We start from the raw sequence: 12,148 nt of genomic DNA on the forward strand, positions 1-12,148 counted from the left end.
AAAGAAAATGGTGGATGTTTAAAGCTGCCTAGTTGTGGGGTGGTCTGTTCTGCAGCAGGGGGATGGGGAAGATGGGGTTGATGCTAACTCTGGGGTTCTCTGGAATGGAGGAAGTGGGGGCCATGGGCCAGCGGGTGGAGACCTAGGGGTCGTCCCCAGTGGGGAGAGGACAATAAGGAAGCAATGCAGGTGGAGCATAGACAGTGTGCCAAGAGCTTGTCCAGGGTGACTGCGGTGAGGCTGGTGTGGGTGGAAATAGCTTCAGGAGAGGTTTTTTTTTTTTTTTTTTTTTGTTTGTTTGTTTGTTTAAGAGAGAGAGAGAGAGAATGAATGGGGTGAGGGGCAGAAGGAGAAGCAGACTCCCTGCTGAGCAGGGAGCCCAATGTGGGACTTGATCCCAGGAACCTGAGATCATGACCTGAGCTGAAGGCAGACACTTAACTGACACTTAACTGACTGAGCCACCCAGTCACCCTCAGAGAGAAATTAAAAAAAAAAAAAAAATCACTGGTTAATGTCAGGGCCATGCCTAAATTTGGAGATGCTTGCTGTCACTGAGAAGAAAGTTTTGACATGAAGGCCTCGCCTCTGCTTACTGACTCAGTGTCAGATGCTATTTATTGCAATACCTCATGGTTATAAACAAGTTCACTGGCCCAGCCTGAACCCCAAAGTGAGTGAGGATTCTTCAGTGAGAGTATGGAAGGTCCGGCTTCCTTCCATACTCATCAAGCCTTATACCCATCTCAGCTTTGGGTGGTTTCCTGATCATAAATTATATCTGAAACCTGTATCCTAAGGCTCCCAGAGGAGAGTCTGATTGACCCTCTGGTTGGTCTCTGTAATGTGCCCACGCAGTTATGCATACAAATATGAAATTCCTCTCTTAAAGATTATTCTTTTAGGACATCTGGGTGGCTTAGTCAGCTGGGTGTCTGCCTTTGGCTCAGGTCATGGTCTCAGGGTCCTGGGATTGAGACCCACTTCCAGCTCTGTGCTCAGCAGGGAGTCTATTTCTCCCTCTTCCTCTATGTTTGTGCTCTTTCTCTCTAAAATAAATAAATTAAATAAACATTTTTTAAAAAAATTCTTTTTCAGCTTTTGGAATCCCCCTATTAAGGTATAGCCATTCTGTTCATTCACTTGTTCAACAAATATTTCTTGAGAGCCTATTCTATGCCAGGAGCTGTTCTGGGCATTTTCCAATACTGGGTAAGGCAAACGAGGCTCTGGTCCTGGGAAGCTCACATTCACCCCAGGGGAAAACTGATGGCAAACAAGAAAACAAGCAAGAGAATTACAGGAGTTATAAAAAAAAGAAACCAGGGCATGTAACCACCAGTGACTGAAGGTAGGGGACAATATATGATAAGGGGTCACGGAAAGCCTGCCCGGGGAGACAATATTTCGGTTGAGATCTGAATCATAAGAAAGGAAGGGAAGGGCTTCCAGAAAAAGTGAGCAGCAGGTGCAAAGACCCAGAGGCCAAACCCACAGAGAGTCTCTAGAACCGGAAGGCAGTGGGAGCAAGGCCGAGGCCAGCAAGTAGATCGGGGAGTCTCGGGTTCACATGTTGACCAGGTAAAGCCTTCCAGGGCCCTGTGAGGAGCTGGATCTCATCTTAAATGTCCTGGGGAGCAAGAAGAGAGGGTATGAGCTGGTTTATTTCTCAAAACGGATCTTTGGCTGATGGAATGAGTTACCAACATCATTACGGAGTTGTCGGGGATAAGATCAAGTGTAAGAGCCTGAAAGGTAAATATTGCAGGCTCGGGGATGGCCTGGTCTGTGCTAACCACCCCGTTCTGCCTCCCGAAGCAGCTGTAGCTAACACGGGAACCAGAGGAGTGACGCTGTATTCCACTAGAGCTGGTTTCTAGCAAAAGCGGTGGTGGCCTGGATCTGACCCAAGGGGCCCCAGTTTGCAGACTGCTGACTGGGTGCGGGAAAGGCAGCTGCGTGAGGCGGTGGGTGCTCAGCAGGAGGGCTGATCCCGCGTTTGCACACCTGTCTATGTCCAGGCCACCTACTGGGGTGGTTGATTTCGTGGAACCCCAAAACATAGTCATTTTGGAGTCTTCAGTAAAAGAGATGAATATAAAATTACAAACACAAAATCAGGGACAGAGCTCTGAAAAAAAAAAAAAAAAAACTCGTTTGAGCGACAAGCCCCCCCGCCCCACCTCCCCAAAGCTGGTGCTTTATTAGCTTCAGGGTGAATCCACCTCGGCTTGTGTTTCTGTTTTTATCCCCCTGAGCTCTTAGCAACAATCGAAGCCTCATTATTTTGAGTCAGATTGTTTCCCAAAAAGCCTGCTTTAGTGACATCTGGTGCGTGACGAATACTTTGAAACACTCAGAATCCTGAAAATGAAAGAGCCACCTGCTCTGGGCACACCGTCGGGTCCTGCTGTGGCCGATTTGTCACTACGGGGTGCAGACGCACCACCCCAGCCCGGCCCGGTCCTTAACGACACACATAGCGGCCACTCGATACCACCCTGCTGGCAAGTCAGGCTGACTTACCCTGTGTCTCCAAAACTGACACTGGAGCCAGAAAGAGTGTGTGCTGGGTGCTTCAGGAAACGAAATGAAAGACACTTTAGGGACTGGATTTCTTCCATTTTATCCTGAAAGATTCCTCGTCAGACTCAGTGCCTTCTCTTGAGTCCACGGATCTTTGTCAGGAAGATACTTTGATAAACACCTGCAGGAGGAACTAAGCCTCCAACATAGCTGAGAGGGAGTGCAACTGCCCTGTGGAAGCAGGGGGTGGGCAAGGAGGGGGGAGAGCAGGAGGGAAGAGGGCTGTTGGGGCCAGTGGATGGGGAAAGGACTTGTTTCTGCAAGTGCTCCCCCTATGAATCCCACTCTGTCCTTTCCCTGTCATACAAACTGTCCCTCGAATGCACAGAAGGAAGGAAGGGATGGGGAGGAGGATGCAATGTGCCCGATGTGCATGGATTTCTTTGGAGACAGTAGAAGTAGCTGAGCTCTGCACCAGGAACGTGGAGGAGGATGTTGGAGGCGGGTGAGTGGTAAACAAAGCAGGTAAGGAAGATGGAAGCCATGGAAACTTGCAGAAAGTAGAGGGAGGTTTAGATGGCCACACAAGCCCTGGAATGAGAGTTGGTTCCAAATGTAACTATGTTGGGCTGGCGAGACTGGGGACCTCAAAACGGTGACCCCAGGCCAGCAGCCTCCCGATAAGGCCGCCTTGCCGCCCTACCCTAACTTAGCACACAAAGACCTGTAACCCTTGCCCTAATCGGAATGCCACCCTGCCCCCATCTTCCCACCAAAAACTCTTTATAGACCCCCCTGCGGTTTGCCTGGGCACGAATTCCCTGACTCCAGCCCCTCTGAGTCATGGAACCTCGCCCGGGAGCACTCCCCATTAAAGCACTCTCGAACCTACTGCCTGGCTCTGACGTTTTTTTTATTTCTCTGCTGTTCATTTGGGAAAAACCTAACATTGATGAAATACAGAGGGGCTCCATCTCTGGCTCTGGTGGCCACGGGCACGGCGGCGTGCATCCAGTGGAACCCCTGTGGGGAGTGGCAGGTGCCAGCAGGCCCAGAATGTTGTCGAGCACATACAAGTAATCCCTGGAGGCCTTTACAGATTTGGGGGGATTTGGCAAGGGGTTGAGCGTCTTGGAAATAGGTGCATCCTTGTAAATCAATGAGATTTATGGACTGAGACCTCACGAGAGTGAGTGTGGGGACATGTGGGCTGCTGTGGGTTGGCGTTTTTGTCTCCTCCACTGGACTATGAAGTCATGAGGTCCCATGAAGGTCGTGAAGCTGGTCTCATCCATTTTTATACCTCTTCCCACCCCCAAGCACTCTTATTCCTTCCTGCCCAGGGCCAGGCATAGCCCCTGGCCTGTCTGGTATTCACTCAGTGATTAGGTGAGTCATGAACACACGAATCAAGAACGCACTGATAAAAAATGCCCATGCGGGAGTCTGTACTCTGGCCCACGCCACCCTTCAGACTTGAGCACCTCCAGCTTCCTTCCTGGGCTTGTGGTCCCTATATCCTCCACGAGAGAATTACTGGTACTATCTTAGCATCGTTCAGCTGACATCTAGAATTATAGAAGGCAGAGCTGGAAGGGACCTTACACATGGAGTCCAAAGCTTTCAATGAAATCTGAGCTCCTCAAGAGAAAACCTGAGGCAAATTTCAGTAAACTCCCATTCATCTGAAATCCAGACAACCAGGAAGGGCGAATGACTGGGATCTTTCACACAGGCTATGCTGTGTTTTTGTCGGAAAGAATATCTTCTCCTCGATAAAGGTCTTCATGGGATGTTGAATCCTTTGGCTTACATTATCCCACTGAATTTTTCACTAAACTGTCTTTTTAGCTTACGAGCTCCCCCATTTTATAAAGATAAATTCGCTTGCCCTAAATCATCCAGCCAGCAGGTGCAACTGGGGTTTGAGATCCGGGGTTCTCCAGATCAGATTCTAGGTTGAGAGTGCTATCTATCCTGTGGTGGGACGCTTCCCATTCCACGAACATCCAACAGGCAAGCTGATCCCAAGGATCTCCTCCCTAAGAAACACAGCTCCCAGCTTCTCTCAGTCTCCTGTTTCTTCTGCAGCCCCGGAGCTTTATGGTAAAATCCCAAGATGCCAGTTCACACTGCTATTCCGCTAATTCTTCTGCTAATTCACCCTTGTGACAGGGTCTGAGTTCAGTGGTGCCCTGGGGGAGGGGGGGTACAGTAAACTCTGTGTTTACTGCAGCCGCTGTACGAAATGAGCACAAACTTAGTTTCTGGGAAGCCTTCCGGTTCTGGAAATCCAAAATCTGAGATGATTCTTACAGAGCTGAAGTCAAGGTGTCAGCCAGGCTCATCCCTTCCGGAGCCTCCAAGGGAGATCCACTCCTTTCTTCTTCCAGCTTTTAAATTTTTTTTAAGATTTTATTTATTTATTCATGAGAGACAGAGAGAGACAGATAGAGGCAGAGACACAGGCAGAGGGAGAAGCAGGCTCCCTGCAGGAAGCCCATTGCAGGCTCGATCCCAGGTCTCCAGGATCACACCCTGGGCGGAAGGCAGCGCTGAACCCCTGAGCCACCCGGGCCGCTCCTCTTCTGGCTTTTGGAGGCTGTTAGCATTCCTTGGCTGGTGGCCACATCATGCCAGTCTCTGCTGCAGCCCCACATTGTCTTCTCCTGACTCTGATGTGTCCTGCATCCTCTCACAGTGGCCCCTGTGACGATTTAATAAAATCCAGGGACCACAGGGAATCTAACAAAAATCCCCTACCCCTGGACAAGCAGAGCAGGACTAACTCCATTTTGTGCTACACCCGCCACCTCCCGTATGACCCCCACACGACCTGCCTGTTGTTTAAGGCACTCCCTCACCCTAGTTTAGCTATTAAGCACACCCTTATCAGAAACCAGCACACCTAGGAATGCGGGACCTCTGACTTTTAACCGCCAAAGAATGAAACCCCTCTTTTGCCCGCCAAACCTGCACGCCAATTCGAACCAGAATAATAGGCCAGTTCAAATGGTCACTATAGGGTGAATCGTAATTCAATTGGCCACCTGCGTGTGGACCGACATGACTGTGCAACTTTCTATGTGTGTTACAATCTCATTGGCCTCTGGCCCCTATAACACTGCTGTGCTTCTTAGTCTCGGGGCCCAAGCCCCTGCTCTGCTGTGTGGAGTATCCTCAGACCCAGGCTCGAGCTTGTAAATAAACCCTCATGTACTTGCATCGGTGTCGGCTCCTTGGTGGTTTCTCGGATTCGCAATCTTGGGCACAACGACGACAGAGGGCCCGAGCGGTGATGTAGGATCAGCTCCCCAACGCAAGACTACTTTAGTCACACCTGCTGCCAAGGCCCTTCTGGCCTATTCACAGCTTCTGGGGATGAGGGTGTGGCCATACTCGGGGGGCTAGGAGAACGGCCTGGTCCTATCATTTCAGGCTCTGCGTTTTCAAAAGAAAGATTTAAAAAATGTTACTTCCTACGGGTTTACCTGGGAAGAGCATGGGAGGGCTGTGGTGCACAGGGCTTGCCCTCCCAATAAAGGGAAGAAGGGATGTAGTGTCTGGAGCGTGGACGGCCCTCACAGATCTGTCCCCCTATCCATACACGGAGATAATGTTCCCTATCCCGGCCGATGAGCCTCCACCACCTGTAAGTGGAAGAAATGCCAAATGCGCGTGTTCACGTGTGCGTGATCAGTCACTGGTCATCAGTCTGAGAGAAGGCAGGGGGCAGGATTTAGGTCCCAGCTTGAGAATCTGCGCTGTCTCTGTCCTAGGAATCAAATCTGCCCCTGAGCACATCCAGGTGGCCTGGGGGGCTGAGCCACCGGAGGCCTCTCTGCTTGCAGGACCCAGGGGCCTGCTGGACAAGGCTCACCCCACTGCGGGCCGGAAACTGTGGAAGCCACATACTCTGAGCATAAGCAGTCGAATGGCTTTGGGGGACAGGGGCACGTCTGTCACTCAGATCACCCCCTGCCCCAGGCCCGTGGGCTCTTTCAGCTCGAGCTGAAAGAACCGTTTCTCTAGAATCCCTGGGGACATCCGGAAGGCAGGAAGCCTTCTCCGCCTTGGCAGTGGTGCTGTGGGTTCGGGCAGCAGCAGCAGGTGGCCCGGCCCCTTCCGCAGCAGCCTCGGGGCTTCCTGGGCCCTAGCGGGCAGTTAGCAGGGGAGGGGAACACCGGGAGACCCATTTTCGGATTGCCCCCAGGAGTAGCGAGGGGATGAAGAACTTTGAAGGTGAAATTTTGAGTTGCAATCAAAAGCAGAGAATTCCAGGGGCAAAGTGATATTTTAAAATATTAATAGTGGTCTTGATTTCCTTGTGATTTTCAACTAACCCACTGCCCCTTGACCACTCACTGTTTCAAGTCCAGACTCTGAGGTGTTCATTGCCCTTGGAGAATTGGTGTTATCGGAAAAAGAGAAGAGAGGGGAAAAAAAAGCTTTGAGTTTCAAAAGCCTCGCCTTGAGGGGACTTAGGCATAAGCAATAGATTTGGACTAATAGCTGGTGAGCTGGGGGAAGGCTTCTTACCTGGAGAGCAGCTCAGGGTTGCTGGAATTTGGGGCCCCTGGGTGGCTCAGTGGTTGAGCATCTGCCTTTGGCTCAGAGTGTGATCCTGGAGTCCTGGAATCGAGTCCCACATGGGGCTCCCCATAGGGAGCTTGCTTCTCCCTTTGCTTGTGTCTCTGCCTCTCTCTCGGTCTCTGTGTCTCTCATGAATAAATAAAATCTTAAAAAAAAAATTCCTGGAATTTCCTGGGGAGGGCTGGAGAAAGATAGAGGGAAAGCCAAGGTGTGGACAGAGGCGGGTTGGGGTGTATTGTGTTCCACCTGTCAGGAGCCTGGAGGGGAGAGAACGTCCCCATTCATTGGGGAAATCTGAGAACAAAGAGACTTTACACCTCCCTCTGCCCTAAGGAGAACCCTAGGGGAAGGCCAGGCCCCAGAGAGGTGGCCCCTGTGGTATGTTGAGGTGCATGGGGTCCTATGCAGCCTCACAGGGACTAGAGTCCCCACATTGCCTCCTGCCCCTCTGTGGAGTTTAGCTGTAGCTGAGAGAGCTGCACCCAGAGGCCTTTCTGGGGGGCTGAGGGACGAAACTGGAACGTCTCAGCAGCTGCCAATCCAGAGATGATGCTACTTTCCCAATGATACCCTTGACCCTCACCTCCTACCTCCCCAACTCATGCAGGGCCCCAGGGAAGGGGGAAATCCCCACATGGACTATGATTCACATTATGCTCTTCTAACAAAAAAGAGGATTTGAAATAAATCAGATCATGTTGCAGAAATATAAAGAAAAACACATTCAGTGTGTATTTGAATTAGAGCACTGAACTTTGCATTCTCTGCCTACTGTGGATGCATTTACAGGTGGCCTCAAAGTCCCTGGCTTATAACTTGGTGTCATCTTGGCAAGGCAAAAGTTTAAAGCCCTCATGTAGGGAAACGTGCTTTTCCTTTGAGTCGTGCCTCCCCTCTGATCACCAGCATCTCAGTGCTGCTTTGCATGTGAAGTCACTTTCCCTGAGGGTCTGAAAAGATCACACAAAATTTCATTTTTATTTGCCTATTGTATTGTTCGTGACATGGGGTGGTCAGGGGGCAGGGAAGGTGGTCAGAGAAAATTCTGTACTATCATGATTTTTGTGAATTTGAAGATTTGGAACTGCCTTGGGATACGTGTGGGTCAGGGGTCATCTGTACTGTGTTTGACATCTTAGAAAATTGGCCTAAGCAACGAAGGCTATTTAGAGAAATCTTAGGTTGGTTTTTGAATGTCTTGTGTACAATTTTGCACACACGCCAAATAAGAGAGAATAGTATCCTGAGTCCCCATGATCCCATCCCCCAGCTTCAATTGTTAACATTTTGACAAACTGAAAATACACTTTAAAACAGGAAACAACAGGTGCGCAGGTGGCTCAGTCAGATCAAGATCCAGGGTCTTGGGATCAAGTCCTGAATCAGGCTCTCTGCTCAGCAGGGAGCCTGCTTCTCCTTCTCCCTCTGTCTGCCTCTCTGCCTACTTGTGCTCATTCTCTCTCTCTCTCTCTCTGAAATAAAAAAATAAAATCATAAAATAATAATAAAACACTTCATTTTAAAAGTGAGGCAACACCAGGCTGAGGGACACACGGGGCCTCTCTGCTCACACATCAGTGATCCGCTTACTTCTCTGACGTGAGTAAAATTGTGCACTAATCCATATTCCATATTCAGGAGCACCTGAATGGGTGACTCAGTGGTGGAGCATCTGCCTTCGGCTCAGGGCCTGATCCCAGGGTCCTGGAATCGAGTCCCATATCGGGCTCCCCGCAGGGAGCCTGCTTCTCCCTCTGCCTGTGTCTCTGCTTCTCTCTGTGTGTCTCTCATGAATAAATGAATAAAGTCTTTTAAAAGGATACATTCAATATTCAATACCTATAACATTCCATGGCCCAGCCATCCGGGGAAGTGGGAGGTCGCCCACCAGCCTTGAGTTGTGTCACCCCTCTGGGAGCTCCCGGGGTGAAGCTGGTCACACACAGGGCAGCCCAGGGTGGGCACTCAGCCGAGGCAGTGAGGCACCTGGGATGCAGCTTTTAAGGGAGCCTCAATCTCAGGTCATGGGTGCACAGGGTCAGCCCCTCACTCACCTCCCCATCCCTATCCTGGGGCTGCCGTTGGCTTGCTCGGGTTTCTGACTCATGTTAACACCAGGAACCAGACTTGCTCCTAAGCAGCCTTCCTCATGGGATGACGCTCTTCTGAGCACAGAGGTAGAGTGGTGGCTTCCCTCCAAGACTCCGCCAAAGCTTGTCAATCCACTGAACACTATGTGTCACCTGGGAGCCAGAGACAGGGTGGGAGGCTCAGAGGTGGATGATTTGAGGGCCTTGTACTTGAGGGCACGGTTGGCCTGGAAGGGGCTTTCTGAATGGTTCATTTGTCCACTTAGGTTGGAAGGGATAGGTGTCCAACCAGGCTTTAGAGACCACCTGGGCTGTGGCTGAATGGCCTTGGCCCTCTTCACTGATTCTGGAGGAGGCTGGATGGGGCAGTAGTAGTTTCATAATTCCCAGGACGTTTTTCACAGAGATGTTCTCACTTGATTCTCGAGGCAATTCTGTGGGGTGGGTCCTTTATGAGATCATCCTTTTAGAACTGAAGAAATAGTACTTAATGATAATACTTAAGTAATTTGCAAGAGATTCAGCAGCAGTAAGTTTCCTGTTGTGATGTGAACCCTCGTGCCTTGTGCCTTAAGCTAAATTCTTTAATAACACACCCACACACGCAGGTGAGGGATTTTTAGGTGAATAAGCAGCTCTTTGCTTTAAGAAATAAATCTATCCTGTGCCAGTCAGGATGAGGAAGGTTATGCTGTAGTAAAGGCCCTTCTAGGTGACAAAGGAAGGTTGAAAGCCTGGGGGCTTGGGAGGGACATGCTACGGAACAGCTTCCTGGGGCTAGCTCACAGTCTCCCTTTCAGCCTAACCCTCCACTCTTGCCTAGGGTCTGAAGAGGCAGCCTTCCATCCATGTACTTTCAAAAACTTGTGTGTTCCCTAAATGATATCTGCTTCCTTTCCTGACGATGGAGAGTATATGTGACTATCAGCTTCAGAGGCAGTAGCCACAGAGGAGAATGGCATTCTCACACTTGTACCTCTGGTCTCCCTGCAGAGCTGATTTCAGCCACTAAATGGGGCCTGGGCAGAAGGAGTGTAGTGTAGGGAGTCTCCTTCCAGGAGACAAGGGATGCTGGGCTTTCAGATCTGAGTGTGAATCCAGGTCAATCCTAGTGTCACTAATGATCACTGAATAGCTTATTACACTCAAGGTCTTTCATGGGCCGGGTGTGCAAGAGGGTCTTCACAGGCCTTAAGCTGAGGTGGTTGAGGTTTCTGGGTGGGATTGGACTTGAAGCCACAGCAGGAGCTAGCAGGCTTGGAGGACGACCATTCCCCCGCTCTAATGGGTCGCATTCTGACCACGCTGTCTGTGGTGCCCTAGGAATTAACAACACATAGAAATCCTGCAATTATAAAAAATATAGCACAGATATGTGCATTGTGTCAATTATTTTTTTTTAAGATTTATTGATTTTAGAGAGATAGCAAGAGACAGAGCAAAGATGACAAGGACAGAGGGAGAAAAGGTGAATCCTTAGGTGGACTCCCCACTGAGTGTGGAGCCCAATGCAGGGTTTGATCCCAGGACCCTGAGATCATGACCTGAGCTGAAGTCAGGAGTTGGTCGCTTAACCAACTGAGCCACCCAGGTGCCCCAGCATTTTTAAAATGGCACTATTTACTGCCATTTTGTTACCTTCTTTTGACATTTCTTCATTTTATTTTAATGTTCAGAAGCCTTAAAATTGGAAATTGGCCTTTGGTGGTGTTGGAAGATTTTGCCCAAACTTCTTAATTTTGTAGGAGACCTGGTCCCAAGAATAAGCTATTGTTTCATAAGTCATTGATTTATTAGGATTCTAGATTTCATTTAACTTCTCCACCTCACATCAAGAAATCACTAATCTGCTGTGGTTGCCATCACAGACGGACTTTGAGGAATTTTAGGCAACTTTCTGAGTAATTATAGGTCTAAAAACTGTTTGTGGCTCCATATCATAGGTCATCAAGGAAATGCAAATTACAAGATGCCACTGCACACCACCTAGTGGAATGGCCAAATTCCAGAACACTGCTAACACTAAATGTGGGTGAAGATGTGGAGCATCAGGTGCTGTCATTTGTTGCTGGTGGAAGAGCCACTCTGGAAGACAGTTTGGCACTTTCTCACTAAACTAGACATACTCTTACCCTATGACCCAGCAATCATGTTCTTTAGTATTTACCCAAAGGGAGATAAGAACTTTGGTCCACACAAAAGCTTGCACAGGAGTGTTTATGGCAGCTTTATACATAATTGCCAAAATTTGGAAGCAACCAAGATGTCCTTCAGTAGATGAATAGATCCATAAACAGTGGTCCATCCAGACAATGGGGTATGAATCAGTGCCAGAAACAAATGAGCTAGCAAGCCATGAAAAGATGGAGGATCCTTAAATGCATGTTACTAAGTCAAAGAAGCCAATCTGGAAATGCTTCTTGCTGTAGGATTCCAACTCTATGACATTGTGGAAAAGGTAACACTTTGGAGATAATAGCAAGATCAGTGGCTTTCAGGGGTGAAGGGGATGGGCAGAGAATAAGCAGGATACAGAGCATTTTGAGGGCAGTGAAAATAGTTTATATGATATTATGATGCCGGATGTACCTCTTTACACATCTGCTCAAACCCATAGGATGTACAACACCAAGAGTGAACTGGTACGTACACTCTGGAATTTGAGTGATGATGATGTGTCCATGTAGATTCACCCTGGGTAAAGAACACACCATTCTGGTAGGTGGTGCTCATAATGGGGGAGGCTGGGTGTAGACGCAGGCAGGAGTACACAGGGAATCTCTGTATCTCCCTCTTAGTTTTGTTGTCAACCTGCAACTGCTCTTAAAAAATGTCTTAAAAAATAAAACACAGATAAAACATCCTGTTCATCTCAAATGTGCATATAATGGACACAGGATGCCTTTGCTTTAAAATATCTGGATAATTGCCTCAGTTCC

The sequence above is a fragment of the Canis aureus genome, chromosome 1 (assembly GCF_053574225.1).
Source record: "Canis aureus isolate CA01 chromosome 1, VMU_Caureus_v.1.0, whole genome shotgun sequence".
Lineage (NCBI taxonomy): Eukaryota > Metazoa > Chordata > Mammalia > Carnivora > Canidae > Canis > Canis aureus.